Raw genomic sequence first — 17,101 nt, forward strand, 5'->3', positions numbered from 1 at the left:
CTATGCCGTTCTATACCATCACTCATTCATATATTTTTTATGTACATATTCTTATTAATTCCTTTACACTTGTGTGTATAAGGTAATGGTTGTGAAATTGATAGGTTAGGTTACTCGTTGGATATTACTGCATCGTCAGAACTAGAAGCACAAGCATTTTGCTACACTCGCATTAACATCTGCTAACCATGTGTATGTGACAAATAAAATTTGATTTGATTTAGTAGGCTTGATTACCAACAACAACGAGAGCCTACAGGGAGGAGGTGAGGGCTCTTGGAGTGTGGTGTCAGGAAAATAACCTCTCACTCAATGTCAGCAAAACAAAGGAGATGATCGTGGACTTCAGGAAAGAGCAGAGGGAGCACCCCCCTATCCTCATCAATAGGACAGCAGTGGAGAAGGTGGAAAGTTTTAAGTTCCTCAGCGTACATATCACTGACAAACTGAAACCCACACAAACAGTGTGGTGAAGAAGGCACAACAGCGCCTCTTTAACCTCAGGAGGCTGAAGAAATGTGTCTTTACACCTAAAACCCTCATAAATCTTTACGGATGCACAATTGAGAGCAACCTGTCTGGCTGTATCACCGCCTGGTACGTCAAATGCACAGCCCACAACCGCAGGACTCTCCAGAGGGTGGTGCGGTTTGCATAACACATCACTGGGAGCAAACTACCTGCCCTCCAGGACACCTACAGCACCCGATGTCACAGGAAGACCAAAAAGATCATCAAGGACAACAACCACTCGAGCCACTGCCTGTTCACCCCGTAACCATCCAGAAGGCGAGGTCAGTACAGGTGCATCAAAGCTGGGTGTAGTTGGTGTAGTTGACCTGCCAAAAATGATGCCAATGTGGCCGTGGTATCATTCCACTGAGGTTTCTTTCTAAGATTACCTAGTTTTACAAACTTTTGTGACGATTAGTCTAGTTCAGGTCTGCGTTGGTAAATTACCCCTCAATACTCTAAATGGAATGTACTCCTATAGGTCTACCGTAAATGGGATGTGATCCTCTATAGGTCTACTGTAAATGGGATGTGATCCTCTATAGGTCTACTGTAAATGGGATGTGATCCTCTATAGGTCTACTGTAAATGGGATGTATTCCTACAGGTCTACTGTAAATGGGATGTGATCCTCTATAGGTCTACTGTAAATGGGATGTGATCCTCTATAGGTCTACTGTAAATGGAATGTAATCCTATAGGTCTACTGTAAATGGGATGTACTCTATAGGTCTACTGTAAATGGGATGTACTCCTATAGGTATACTGTAGATGGGATGACTCCTATAGGTCTACTGTAAATGGGATGTGATCCTCTATAGGTCTACTGTAAATGGGATGTGATCCTCTATAGGTCTACTGTAAATGGGATGTGATCCTCTATAGGTCTACTGTAAATGGGATGTATTCCTATAGGTCTACTGTAAATGGGATGTTATCCTCTATAGGTCTACTGTAAATGGGATGTGATCCTCTATAGGTCTACTGTAAATGGGTTGTGATCCTCTATAGGTCTACTGTAAATGGGATGTATTCCTATAGGTCTACTGTAAATGGGATGTTATCCTCTATAGGTCTACTGTAAATGGGATGTATTCCTATAGGTCTACTGTAAATGGGATGTTATCCTCTATAGGTCTACTGTAAATGGGATGTTATCCTCTATAGGTCTACTGTAAATGGGATGTGATCCTCTATAGGTCTACTGTAAATGGGATGTGATCCTCTATAGGTCTACTGTAAATGGGATGTATTCCTATAGGTCTACTGTAAATGGGATGTTATCCTCTATAGGTCTACTGTAAATGGGATGTATTCCTATAGGTCTACTGTAAATGGGATGTTATCCTCTATAGGTCTACTGTAAATGGGATGTTATCCTCTATAGGTCTACTGTAAATGGGATGTATTCCTATAGGTCTACTGTAAATGGGATGTTATCCTCTATAGGTCTACTGTATATGCAATGTGATCCTCTATAGGTCTACTGTAAATGGAATAGCCTTCTGCTCCCCCTCTCCGATAGAGAGGTTGATGAGAAAAAGAAAGTGACACGCTGAAAGTGACACTGGGCCGGTTGCACCAACATGGATTAACTCTTGAACTGGGTTAAATCAAGCCTTAGCTATTAATCTTGTTGCACCAAACTTTAAACCTAGTTTAAAATTAATCCTAGTTAAATTAAATCCTTCCTCTAAGTTTAGTTTTCACTTTAAATTGAATATAAACTTATTTTGGAGATTAATTCTAAACTGCCACTTGAGGTGGTTTAACTGCTAAAATTGCAGCGTATCTACTGTGGAGAGACCAAAACGACAGTTCCCCAGAGAATAACTAGAGGCAGGTTGAATCCTGTTGAGTTTTATGATAATGATGAGTTGTCAAGGAGATATTGCTTCTCCAAGGACTCTGTAATGCAACCGGAAAGACAGGTTGGACCCACCATTAAGCATTTTTTTTATAAGAAACATTCATGTGTTGAAAATTCCAAATTGTTTGCATAGTCAATTTATGCAAAGCTCTGACAGACACCCTTACCCCACCAGACATGCCACCAGGGGTCTTTACACAGTCCCCAAATCCAGAACAAATTCAAAAAAGCTTGCGGTATTATACACTGCAGAGGCATTATTGCATGGAACTCCCTTCCATCTCATATTGCTCAAATGAACAGCAAACCTGGTTTAAAAAAACTGATAAAGCAACACCTCACGGCACAACGCCTCTCCCCTATTTGACCTAGATAGTTTGTGTGTATGTATTGATACAGTATGTAGGCTATGTGTTCCATTTTTAAATGTATGTAGTTCTGTCCTTGAGCTGTTGTCTATTAATGTTCTGTACTATGTCATGTTTCATGTTCTGTGTGGACCCCAGGAAGAGTTGATGCTCCTTTCGCAACGTCTAATAGGGATCCTCCCCTTTCAAACCCCCAGACACCTGAAGAGAGAGAAAACAACGCCTCTCATATTCTGGCAAGAGAGCACGAGTGGGGACAAGATTGAAGAACATCAAATTGCTTGGGGAAGCATTGTTTTAATAAATTATTGTTTAAATAAATTCTTGTTTAAATGAAATAAAAATATTGGTTTTGTACAGCAATTTATTTGGGCCTTATGATACGCCCAGCCTGATGACTTTATGCAACGTGCTGTAACTGATAATGGTACCATTGTAGTGAAGTAGCATTAACGTTAACTTTAGCGTGCATTATAGTAATTGATATTGACCAGTTATTTATGCTTACTAAATATTGTTGGGTTGAGTTGTCCGTCGTCATCATATGGGTTAAGGAGAGGGGCAAACTGCTGGGGAATCATCTGCATATTTTCTGGGAGAGATTACCAATTCCCTTGGACGGAGGCCACCCTCTGGTCTGAAATAGCCCCTCCTCTCCTCTGACATATCCTTTTTGGCTTTGGCTTTTAAGTTTTTCCAGGCCGTCTTCATCTGTGTCACTCTTCTCTTTAATCCCTGACAGAGAGAATAAAGTAGACGGCGCGCATCAAATGTCTGATTTATGACCCAATGTCCGGATGACGCGTACATGCCCAAATATGGGCATCCGTTTAGGACATCCTGGCGGGAAGGAGTCACGTGGTTATGGCCATATAAGTGCATCCTGTTCCTGTTGTCACATGTTAGAGTGTGGGTTATTTTATATCTATATTGCATCTATTCCTTTGAAGTTGTCATGATGATTGATGTGTAGGGACCTCGTTGAACTGGGGGGGGGTTGAACATTTCAAAGAGGATGGCCCCACACCCCACCTATTTTATTGCTCTTAGGGTTGTTGTCTATGAAGCAGGAATGTCTGGGGGGGGGGATTGTGTAGGCGGCAGACGCATTATAAATAAGACCCAGAACAACACATGCGGCCCCAGAACACAAAACAAGATTTAAAAAATAAAACCCAGAACATTAAACAGAAAATTATGTCTCCTAGGCCAATTCTCGGGGTGCTATGCGTCTCTTGTCAAGAACCCAATGATAAAAGCATCGAGGAATTTTGGATACGAGTGATGGCCATATGACCTACATATTCCAACCTGAGGATTCAACTGTGAAGATTTTCACAGACAGCGGCCCCAACCCCCTTTATCATGCAAAACCCAGGAGTTTTTCTCCTGTGCTGGGTTTGAGAGAATGGCTTAAGATACGGCTAGCGCTCTGTCAAATTGAACAGGCCCTGAGTGGTACAACCCTGCCAGGCTATGCATTGGAAGAGCTTGTGTGGGGGCGCTATGATCGCAAACACCATAAGGATCTCTTCAATGGCTTATAGCCCCGACTCCAAAGTGACAATTTTAGCATGTGAATAATTTGATAGTACAAATGTGACGAAATCTGTCAGTTCATATGTATTTTCCAAAGCCTGCAAGGATGTAAAAAATGTTATGCCAGAGTTTAGCTTTAAATGGATTGATTACCCTATATTCATAACCCTGATGAATAAGCTGGACAGTCTTTTCCAAAATCGTGAACAATTACGTCGCTGGTCGCTTCTATCCTTAAGACATACCCAGGGTCTACACGCAAGACGTTTGATCTATCCATGGAGTGAAAACTTACGGAGCCTTGACGGATCGTGCAAGAGAGTCTGTCTTGACGATGGTGAATTAGAGATGGATGGCTGTCAGGGTTAAACCTATTATCTGTAAGAAAGGAATAGTAAAAATGTTTAAGTAATTATAGCATGTTTTAAAAGGTCTGTACTAAAGATTTAGAATTAAATAAAGGGTATTAATGCTATATCTCAACCCTTAACGAACAGGAATCTCTCGTTTTCGCTCTAGCCCCGGTCTGTCGTGGAGAAATGCAATGTCTTAAAAAACAATGTCTTATTTTATACGAATACAGTCTTTCCTACAACAACATGTTAGAAACATTAAAGGTTATTAAAAGTGTAGTACTGTCTGGTAATGCTGTATAACTGTTGTACAACCAATGTCTATACATAAAAAAACATACGTGCGTGTTTCAATATTGCGCAGTAAAAATGTTTAACTAATTATAAGCTGTTTTAAAAAGGTCTGTACTAAATATTATGAATAAATGGTTTTAAAGCGGTATCTCACCTTTAACGAAGGGGCTCTGGCTTTTCGCTCTATCATCATTCATGTCCAGGAGAAAAAGGATTTCGGAAAGACGTGTGCGTGCGCGGGGGTGTGTGCGTGTGCGGGGCATGTATGTGTGTGTATTTCAAAACAAAAAGGGGGTGGGGATGTGTGTCTCTGCATGGGGCGTTTGATACCAAAAAAAGTGTGTGAGGCTGTTTAGGATTGTGTGTGTGTCTCTTCAATTGGGCTTGGCACTTTCGATTCATTACCCCACATGCCTTTCAAATATGTATTTATCTCACCCCCAAGGATGTGGGAGGCTAAAAAGTCAAACAACCCAGGCAGAATATATCTTGTCGAGACAACCTCCTACGGTTTAAAACATATGTTATTTCTAATCAGTGCATATAGTAACGGTCCCCCCACCCCGGGCTATAAATTTACAACGGACACCCCCCAAGCTGCTACCCCTGAGGTTGTAGGGAAACAAAAGGAAATACAGGCACACAGAATATGTCGAGACACCCTCCTGTGGTTTTTGGGTCTCTAAACATTCTGGGGTACTATATGACCATTTGATTTTGCATACAGGATGCCGCCTGAAAAAACGGCACCCCCGCTCTGTAAGCTCATTACAGAATATCTCTCCTTAGAGCCACGACCGCGGAGCGAGGCTAGTGAAACAGATACTAGCCATTCTGTACGAACGGCAAAAGCGCAACTCCAGACACCAGGCCCAACATCCCAGAGGAGTTATCATCTCAGAACAGCTAAAAGATTATCTGTGAATCCGTCTGTCACGGTTGTCGTAGGAATGAGAGGACCAAGGTGCAGCGTGTGTGTCGTTACACATTTTTATTTACACTGTGAAACTATGCAATACATAAATAAACTGAAAGACAAAAACAACAAACCGTGACACAGAGGTGAAACATACACAACTCAAAATGAATCACCCACAAAACCCAGGTGGAAAACCCCCTACTTAAGTATGATCTCCAATTAGAGACAATGAGAACCAGCTGCCTCTAATTGGAGATCATCCCAAACAAAAACCCCAACATAGAAATACAAAACTAGAACCTAAACATAGAAATAGAAAACATAGAGAGAGAAAAACCCCGTCACGCCCTGACCTACTCTACTCCAGGACGTGACACCGTCCTAATGGAGATTTCTGAAGGTGAGTTAGTGAAAATAATATATTAGATTTGGAGGTGTTAGGTATTTTCAGGGAATTATTTGGATATTACAATTTGATATTATTGTAATATTAAACAGGAGTTATATGTTTTTTTTAAACCAGGGGACAACAATGTTTTAGGTAATGTGTCAAATGCACGTATTCTTATAAGTTAAAATGTATATATATATATCGGATAAATATATGTTAATATTATCTAACGTTTGTAGGATATCAATCCTTTACCCAGTTGCTCTGGGGAATAAATGATTTGGAACAGCCTTTGTTAGAAGGGGATTCAGTAGAGCAAAACGCGTGCAGCCAGTCCCCATCACACCATTGTCGACGGAAGTCCAATAATAAAATCCATAAAAATATTTATACATTAAAAACAAAAAGTGTGCACCCTATATTAAAAGCTATTTTTGTGTTTACAGCTGACAGACCGCAAAGAAGGATCACGGCTGCATTATGTACTCTGAACGACTACGGTGGAGATGATGACATAGATGCTATTCCAGACCCAAACAAGCAATGCACAACTTATGCGCAAATGCTTTGCGCAGAATCACCCCAGCCCGAAAAGTGTTACTGGGCCGGAAACTTACTGCTTCAAGAAACGGCGCTACATGGACACGGTATGAAGCCATTATATATATATATATATATATATATTATTAGTTATACATATTTTAATATTATTTATAGATTTTTATGATTGAATATGTTAAAACAATGACAAATAATGTTTTTTCAGACTCCAACGAGACATGCCCGGCAGAATCTGGAAGGCCTGGTGAAAAAAGTCTAGAGCCCACGGTTTCCGCGATTCGTCAGAACAGCCCGCGTCAAAAAAGCCGAGGTAATTTAATTATGTATTGTTAATATATAGTATTATATCTGAAATGTATTTGACATTTTTTACCTAATATATTTTATGTTTAATAATCTATTTTGTATATATTATTTTCTTTCAGACTCCTCCCCGGCGTATAACGGCACAGAAGACCATACACACCGAGAGCACGCGGACGATTTCGGCGCACCGGACATTCACAATAAAACAACAAAACCGGATGATTTCACCGTTTTAAATAACATTTCAGAGGTAGACGACTTGATATTATGTGAAGCGGCCAACCTTCTTGATTCCTCCAATTCTTTTGTAGAAACACCCAAACCTGAAATAGAACAAGCTAGGTTTCTCACAGCCTTTTCTTGGCCTCTAAAATCCAGAAAGGTTTTGCTACACAAACAAATGGTGGCTTTACTCGAGCGGCAATACAGTCAGGATCTATCCTTCTGGCATAGAACAATGCCACGTTTGTTAAACAACAAACCGATTAAAAAATGCAAATACATGTAACATGGATCCTTCCAGAATACCACAAGAACACACATCATTAATTACCCAAATGGATGAGCCAACAGACATAATTGAGACAGTTGAAACCCTGTTATCCCAGATACCGCACGAACTCCAAGCTTTAATTCACCAGATGAATGAGGCTGGGGTAACAGACATAATTCCGATAGATGAAAGCCTATTATCCCAGATTCCCGCCGAACTCATCAAATTAATTAATCATATGAGTGAGTCCGGGATGACCGATGAAAACCTGTTATCCCAGATTCCTGACGCCCTCATATCGTTAATTAACCAGATGAATGAGAGCATAAGATCTTATACACTGGATCCCACACCGGCCCGCCATTAACTCCCATGTCCGAAGAGTCTGAAATGCAATACGATGTTTTGAGGAATTGGACAATTGTCTAATAAATCAGGAGGGAGATGGTCTTGATAGAAGTGTCCGGGTTGTATACCGAAATAAATTCAGCAATACAGAGATTCGACAGTTTTTCAATTTCACATAGATGAATCAGAATCTTGACTATGCGGTGTTTTATGTGATGATATTGGATACTCTGAACGACCTGTTAGACAGGGCAAGAGATTATGGCGAACCTCGTGATGTCATATAGTTGGACATTTGTGGAGCTAGCATGCAAAACACTTTATCTCTTATTTTACCCAATGATGAAGCAGATCTTGAACAATTTATAGCCCTGCTGGAACGACTTGTTCAATCAAATATATCTGTCATAGCCGATAGGACCCTCGAGCTTGTGGTGCAAATAATACGTCAACCCCTGGGTGGTGGGGGGGCAGAGAAGGAAACTAGATAGCCTAATGCAATCAGAAATCATAAACAATAGAAGGGCATACCTCATAAACGTTCACAATCCCGGTAATAAGCTATGCTTTGCAATAGGCCTAGCACATTTACTCAACGACGGCTCTAGCAGCGTTACAAAAGGCTAGAGAGCTCCAAATGGCCGTGGGTCTAGGTATACAGGATGCGGTGGCATTCTCTGACATAGTCAAATTTGAAAACTTTCTGAACATCAAGATTGTGGTTTTGTACCACAGTAGAGCTAATGCAGCTCTCTTGAAATTCCAAAACAACCCACAACCTCATCCTCAGATTCTGTACTTATATGTGCAAAACGACCATTATTATGCTATTACCAACATCACCGCGTTTTTAGGCGCACCATGTGTGTCCAGCCTCATACAGGCTACACCAGAAAGGGGGGGGGGGCACTCGTGCAGTTATAACTGTTCAGTATGTCTGGATGAAAATTGTCCGATGCAACCCTTAAACCTGACACCATATGCGGATTGTCACCGCACATGTCGTTCGGCCTACTGTTACAAAAAACACAAAATTGAACCATGGCACCCCAAGGCCTGTAAATCTGTAAGCAGTTGTGACATTAACAAGAAATGTACAAAATGCCAGTGCAACTACAACCTTAAAATAGACAGCCCTAAACCTCATGTGTGTGGAATCATACATTGCCTAATCTGTAAAGGGCCTTTGAAAAGCAGAGACGCTGAAGTGGTTCAAGAAGTGCCACACGAATGTTATATTCAGCCCTTGGCTGAAGATGAACATTCAGAGAAATACGTTTTTTTATGATTTTGAGACTAATCAGCAATCAGGGGTTAATTTGCCTATTTTTGTATCTACCCTGACTTTCAAGGGTGATAAGGGGTCAGCAGAGGGGCCCAATTGTGCGCTCCTCTTTCTAAAACACTTTAGAAAACCCCAGTACCGAAACTTCACATTTATAGCGCACAATTCTAGAGTCTATGACTCATACCTTCTTTTGAACCCTCTGATACAGCAAGGCGTTGCACCAAGTGTCATAGCTCAAGGTAGTAAAATCTTGTGTTTTGTAGACCCCGCCTTCAACCAGAGATACATTGACAGTTTAAGCTTCTTACCCATGAGATTGGCTCAAATGCCTGAGGCCTTGGGTTTTGAGAACTCTGTGAAAGGCTGGTTTCCCAATTTCTTCAGATCTGAGGAGAATCTACATTATATTGGATCTTATCCCAGACCCGAAATGTACGGGTGTGATCAGATGTCTCCCAAAGAGCGAGAGAGATTCATGACATGGTACGAGACAGTATGTCACAGCACTTTTGATTTCCACAAAGAGATGGAGTCATACTGTGACAACGATGTAGTTATACTTCGTGAAGAATGCCTCAGATTCAGAGAAGAAGAAATCAAAGACGCAGGCATTGACCCCTGGAGTTGTACAACTATTGCATCGGCATGCATGAAAACCTATTGTACACACTTTCTACCTACAGCATCTTTAGCTATCCCCTCACCTGACAACTACCGACGCCAATTGAAGTCATACTCTAGTGGGTCCATTCAATGGTTGGAGTACTTGGCCCAGGATAAAGACATTTTTATTCAACATGCTTTGAACAGGGGTGAGAAGGCGTTTGGGCCTTATCATGTAGATGGATACACACAGATTGACGGTGTTGAGACCGTGTTTGAGTACAACGGTTGTTTCTTCCACGGTTGTAAATCTTGCTTTGAGCCACAGGCCATGTGTGTCCTAACCCAAAAGACTTTTGGGGAAATGTACCAAGAGTTTCAAGACAAATTGGAATCTTTACAGGCTACTTATGGTTTGAAAGTGAATGTGATGTGGGAGCATGAGTGGACCGCACTCAAAAAGTCTGATCCTCATGTTCGATTCTTCCTTTCCAGCTTTGACACACCAGAACCCTTGGAACCATGACAGGCCTTGTATGGAGTCCGTACCAATGCTTTGACATTGCGGTACGTAGCGCAACCCGACGAGACAATAGGATATGTTGATTTTACATCCCTTTATCCTCATGCAATGAGTTCCTCATGCTATCCTATGGGTCATCCTTAAATTATTCACCGCGACTTTGACTTACCCCAAAACTATTTTGGTCTGATCAAAGCAACTGTCTACCCTCCTAGGGGTTTGTTTATACCAGTGTTGCCTTACAAGGGACCTCAAGGAAAACTTTTCTTTCTTCTTCGTTGCACCTGCAGTGAAAACAACAACCAGGAAAAGCCTTGTGATCACTCAGATCAAGAAAGAGCCCTGACAGGTGTATGGGTCACAGTTGAATTCTCTAAGGCTCTAGAGATGGGGTATCGTGTGGCCAAAATCTTTGAAGTTTGGAACATTTCCAGGAAATCAGACACTCTTTTTAAAGAGTACATCAAGACCTTCTTGAGATGCAAGCAACTGGCTTCAGGCTATCCTGCATCGGTCACTGATCAAGAGAGCAAAGACAAGTACATTCAAGACTATCACGACAGAGAAGGCATACTTCTTGACCCTGACAGAATAGAGGTCAACAAAACCAAAAAAAAATTGTCGCAGAGATGCAACGTCGATCATTAAAGACCCCGAAGAATTTTTGGAATTAGTTTTTTCGGACCAATACGAAATTTCACATTTTCATTCTTGAGTCAAGACATTGCCCTGGTGCAATGGAGACGTAACAAGAATTGGGTTCTACCCCCGGGTAATGTAAATGTGTTTCTTGCAGCATTTACCACGGCTTATGGCCAACTTGAACTGTACGCCCTCATGGAGCAGCTTCAGAGGCGGGTTCTTTATCATGACAGACTCTGTGGTCTATGTAAGCAAACAGGGTGATTGGAGCCCCCCACTTAGCAACTATCTGGGTGGTTTAACGAGTGAACTCAAAGATGGTGACCATATCACAGAATGGTCCTCCTGTGGTCCCAAAAGCTATGCTTTTAGGACTAAAGACAATCATGCGGTGTTGAAAGCCAAAGGCGTGACTCAGAACTACGAAAATTCCCCGCGTGTAAACTTGGAATCAATCACACGCTTGGTCGAGGGGTTCATAAACAACCGGAATAGTGACTTGGAGATTTTGAGCTCCTACAAAAAAATTGTTAGGGATAAAAAGGGCTTCCATCTAAGGAATTCCCCACTTACTAAAAGATTCAGGGTAGTCTATGACAAGAGACTGCTTTTACCTGATGGGACCACATTGCCCTTTGGCTACTGACTTACGCTACAAGCCCCAGTGTGTCTTAAAGCTTAAGATATAATGGCTGCTGTAGAAGGTTTTGACCCCCGGTTGCAACTACCATTTTCGGCCTTAATCGCAGGCCCCTCCAATAGTGGTAAAACTTGTTTTGTAAAAAGTATTTTAGAGAATTCTGAACATGTGTTATCTCAGAAGCCTGAAAATATTGTGTGGTGTTATTAACCTTTGTATGATGAACTGTTGAAGAAAATAAAAATCTAGATTTTTGAAGGAATGCCTGAATCCCTGTCTGATGATGAACTTTTACCTCCTCATAAAAACAATCTGCTGGTTTGGACGATATGCTATTTGCAGGTAGCGAACATCCTGAAATTGCATAAGCTTTTACCCAATATACTCATCATAGAAACCTGTCCGTGCTTTACTTGGTGCAGAATGTGTTTCACCAAGGTAAAAATAGCAGTACCATTAGTTTGAACGCCAATTACATGGTTTTGTTCAAAAACCCTAGAGACAAACTACAAATTAACACTCTAGCTCAGCAGATGTACCCGGGAAGGAAATCCTACTTTATGGATAGCTATGAGGATGCTACCAAAGCGTCATTTTCTCATTTAATCGTGGATTTAAAAGCAAACACTTCAGAACACCTGAGGCTCCGAACCGGCCTGTTCCCGTGGGAGTGGCCGGCTGCGTACCTTCCTAAAAAGTAACCGCTATGTCTCTGCGTTTAAAAAGAAACCTTCCCCTCTTGAGAAACTTAGTTGGGGCTACAGCTAAAGAACGGAAGGCCATCTTGGGTCACTGTTCTTCAGATCTCATATTATACCTACAGTGAGGGAAAAAAGTATTTGATCCCCTGCTGATTCTGTACGTTTGCCCACTGACAAAGAAATGATCAGTCTATAATTTTAATGGTAGGTTTATTTGAACAGTGAGAAACAGAATAACAACAAAAAAATCCAGAAAAACGCATGTCAAAAATGTTATAAACAGATTTGCATTTTAATGAGGGAAATAAGTATTTGACCCCTCTGCAAAACATGACTTAGTACTTGGTGGCAAAACCCTTGTTTTGGTCAGACGTTTCTTGTAGTTGGCCACCAGGTTTGCACACATCTCAGGAGGGATTTTGTCCCACTCCTCTTTGCAGATCTTCTCTAAGTCATTAAGGTTTCGAGGCTGACATTTGGCAACTCGAACCTTCAGCTCCCTCCACAGATTTTCTATGGGATTAAGGTCTGGAGACTGGCTAGGCCACTCCAGGACCTTAATGTGCTTCTTCTTGAGCCACTCCTTTGTTGCCTTGGCCGTGTGTTTTGGGTCATTGTCATGCTGGAATACCCATCCACGACCCATTTTCAATGCCCTGGCTGAGGGAAGGAGGTTCTCACCCAAGATTTGACGGTACATGGCCCCGTCCATCATCCCTTTGATGCGGTGAAGTTGTCCTGTCCCCTTAGCAGAAAAACACCCCCAAAGCATAATGTTTCCACCTCCATGTTTGACAGTGGGGATGGTGTTCTTGGGGTCATAGGCAGCATTCCTCCTCCTCCAAACACGGCGAGTTGAGTTGATGCCAAAGAGCTCCATTTTGGTCTCATCTGACCACAACACTTTCACTCAGTTGTCCTCTGAATCATTCAGATGTTCATTGGCAAACTTCAGACGGACATGTATATGTGCTTTCTTGAGCAGGGGGACCTTGCAGGCGCTGCAGGATTTCAGTCCTTCACGGCGTAATATGTTACCAATTGTTTTCTTGGTGACTATGGTCCCAGCTGCCTTGAGATCATTGACAAGATCCTCCCGTGTAGTTCTGGGCTGATTCCTCACCGTGTTCTGGGCTGATTCCTCACTCATGATCATTGCAACTCCACGAGGTGAGATCTTGCATGGAGCCCCAGGCCGAGGGAGATTGACAGTTCTTTTGTGTTTCTTCCATTTGCGAATAATCGCAGCAACTGTTGTCACCTTCTCACCAAGCTGCTTGGCGATGGTCTTGTAGCCCATTCCAGCCTTGTGTAGGTCTACAATCTTGTCCCTGACATCCTTGGAGAGCTCTTTGGTCTTGGCCATGGTGGAGAGTTTGGAATCTGATTGATTGATTGCTTCTGTGGACAGGTGTCTTTTATACAGGTAACAAACTGAGATTAGGAGCACTCCCTTTAAGAGTGTGCTCCTAATCTCAGCTCGTTTCCTGTATAAAAGACACCTGGGAGCCAGAGATCTTTCTCACTGTATGTGAGATTGCTTTGAATCTTCTCAAAGGACGCATTCCACTCACCCTGACCCAATTAAAAAAATTAAAAAGACAAAAGACTGCGATCAAACTCTTTGCCAGTCTTCAAAAGAAAAGACATAGCATACAACAGTCTGGGGGTTTTCTTCTGCCTTTGCTAACTATAGCTGTGCCCTTCATCACCAGCCTTATTGCTGCCAGACGTGGGGGTTGAACACTGAGTGTGATGGCAAATAAAATGTACTTGGTGCCTCAACAAGAGTTGGATAGACTTAAAAAACAAATGCAGTGTCCTGAAAATATCAGACAAACAGCCGAAAATGATTTGGATACAGCCATGAAGGATATTTTGAACCAAAAAGGATTGAAAAGGTCCAAAAACGCACAAACCTCTTGCAAAGGTATTTGGCCTTGGTAAAACAAGGTGAGAGAGAGACCAACCATTTAACACTTTCCATACCGGAACCTTTAAAAGATGATACGCCTAGAGAGAGCCAAGCCCTGTAATGCCTGTACCTGCGATCTTACCGGCTGAAGATCAAATGCCTGTTGAAGATAATGTTATGCATGACATGTTGACACATGTTCCAGCACGTAACAGGAACATTTTTAGATACATTATGAACAAGATAAAAGACTCAAAGGGGACCCCTACTTGGAATGACAAAGGAGAGTTTGTCCTTCAGGGCGCTGTTGTCAAGGGTTCACATATGCTTGACTTGCTTAAAAGTACCACGGCAGCCCACAAGATTGCTGATGACAGAAGACCTCCAGGGTGGCGTCAGTTTCTTAAGGCCCTGGCAATCCTCAACATTCCCTTCTCGGGGTTACCCAACTATAAGCTTCGTCAACAGATTCAAGCTTTAAAACAAAAACCTTAAACGAGCTACAGCACCCCTAAAGATGTCCCAACAACCCCTCCCCCCTATGAAAGGGATGATGATAACTCATTTAACCCCATGAACACCTCTGGACCTTTTCCTAATCCCGATCTCTCGGGGTGGTTAGACTTTTGAATGACTTTTGAATGACTATGATTAAATTCAATACATTTTATTTGAAAAATTAAGCAAATTAACATTTATGGCATTCTTAAAACATTTGACGTGAGCATACACCTTGATTACACGTTCTTAAAGGACACATATTTGAACACTTTTGATATTTTGTAACAAAACAAGCTACAACGTTATCATTACTTCTTAAATCATCATTATAAAGAGACATAACATCTTCAAAAGAAACTCCCCGGGCTCTTTGGCATAGGTAGAATACACAGTGTTGACCACATGTAGTGGAAAGATTATCTTGCACTTGTTTGACGCTGTAGTATATATTTGATCCGTTTTGGGTCAAAAAATCTTTAATAGATTTGGGGAAATGTGAAAAACTAGGGGGAAAGCCGTAGGAAACAAAAAAAGTTGAGATTTTTCTTCCTCCTTCATCTTCTAGTGTCACAGCTAGCCAATGTTCACCCGGCATGTGTTTAGGATGGCCGGCCGCTCCGGCCATTTCTCAATAGGTAATTCATCACAAGCCCACACTCCACACATTTTTTTTCCATTCAAGCGGGTCATGAGCCCCTCCAACTCTTGGGTATTCATGTTTTTGCTCAACGATCCTTAATAATAATCCACTAAGACCTGTCTTCAGGCATTCACTTCCAAGATTGCATAAACAATCTTGCTAACTGTACAGGCTAAAGGTGTACGGAAACGCATTTCCAGCCTGAGGTTACCTTGGGACACCACAGACAGATTTCCTGAGGTGTCATCATCAGGAGATAAATTGAAAGCATACAATGTGTAACCCTCTGCAAAATCATTTCTGTCAATAGGTAAAGAGAGATCTTTTAGATGCCTCCCGGTAGCCAGGAATAGATTGTAAAATTCTCGCACAGATATGTTGTTATTAAATTGCGGTTGGAAAGCCTTAGCAGGGACCTGACGTCCATCCTGACAGAGAGCTACATACTCTGCATAGCTTCAACATAGCTACAGTGTGTAAATCAGCTAGAAAGATGTGTCGGCATCGAGTAATTGTCTCTGGCCCCCTCCCAGTTAGGGGGAGTGATGAGCTCTACAGCAGAGTCTCACAACTCAGTCGCTGGTTGAAAACTGTGTTCTGCCACTCCCAAAAGATAGAATTTGTAGATAATTGGCCCTCTTTCTGGGACTCACCCACAAACAGGACCAAGCCTGGCCTGTTGAGGAGTGACGGACTCCATCCTAGCTGGAGGGGTGCTCTCATCCTATCTACGAACATAGACAGGGCTCTAACTCCTCTAGCTCCACAATGAAATAGGGTGCAGGCCAGGCAGCAGGCTGTTAGCCAGCCTGTCAGCTTAGTGGAGTCTGCCACTAGCATAGTCAGTGTAGTCAGCTCAGCTTTCCCCATTGAGACCGTGTCTGTGCCTCGATCTAGGTTGGGCAAAATTAAAGATGGCGGTGTTCGCTTTAGCAATCTCACTAGTATAAAGACCTCCTCCATTCCTGCCATTATTGAAAGAGATTGTGATACCTCACATCTCAAAATTGGGTTACTTAACCTGTTGGGGATAGGGGGCAGTATTTGCACGGCCGGATAAAAAACGTACCCGATTTAATCTGGTTACTACTCCTGCCCAGTAACTAGAATATGCATATAATTATTGGCTTTGGATAGAAAACACCCTAAAGTTTCTAAAACTGTTTGAATGGTGTCTGTGAGTATAACAGAACTCATATGGCAGGCAAAAACCTGAGAAGATTCCTTACAGGAAGTGGCCTGTCTGACCATTTCTTGCCCTCCTTGATCATCTCTATCCAAAACAGGGGATCTCTGCTGTTACGTGACACTTCCTACGGCTCCCATAGGCTCTCAGAAGGCCGGAAAAAGCTGCATGGTGTAATTCCAGCCCCAGGCTGAAACACATTAGCGCTTTTGGCAAGTGGCCGATCAGAGGACAATGGGCTTAGGCGCGTGCACAAGTCGACCCCATGCTTTATTTTCTTTCGTCTTTTTACCTAAACGCAGATTCCCGGTCGGAATATTATCGCTTTTTTTACGAGAAAAATGGCATAAAAATTGATTTTAAACAGCGGTTGACATGCTTCGAAGTACGGTAATGGAATATTTAGAATTTGTTTGTCACAAAATGCATCGTGCTCGTCACCCTTCTTTACCATTCGGATAGTGTCTTGAACGCACGAACAAAACAGAGGATATTTGGATATAACTA

The 17,101-nt window shown here is 42.0% G+C and overlaps 1 long non-coding RNA gene across 1 annotated transcript; it reads left to right on the top strand.

Moving 5' to 3' along the window:
* Positions 1-6,821: 6,821 nt before the first annotated feature.
* LOC106602391 (uncharacterized) lies at positions 6,822-8,792 on the top strand. The gene is made up of 3 exons (XR_001328209.2): positions 6,822-6,894; positions 7,014-7,118; positions 7,234-8,792. It is a non-coding gene; the product is annotated as an uncharacterized lncRNA (long non-coding RNA).
* Positions 8,793-17,101: the final 8,309 nt, after the last annotated feature.

Source organism: Salmo salar, chromosome ssa04 (genome assembly GCF_905237065.1).
Source record: "Salmo salar chromosome ssa04, Ssal_v3.1, whole genome shotgun sequence".
Lineage (NCBI taxonomy): Eukaryota > Metazoa > Chordata > Actinopteri > Salmoniformes > Salmonidae > Salmo > Salmo salar.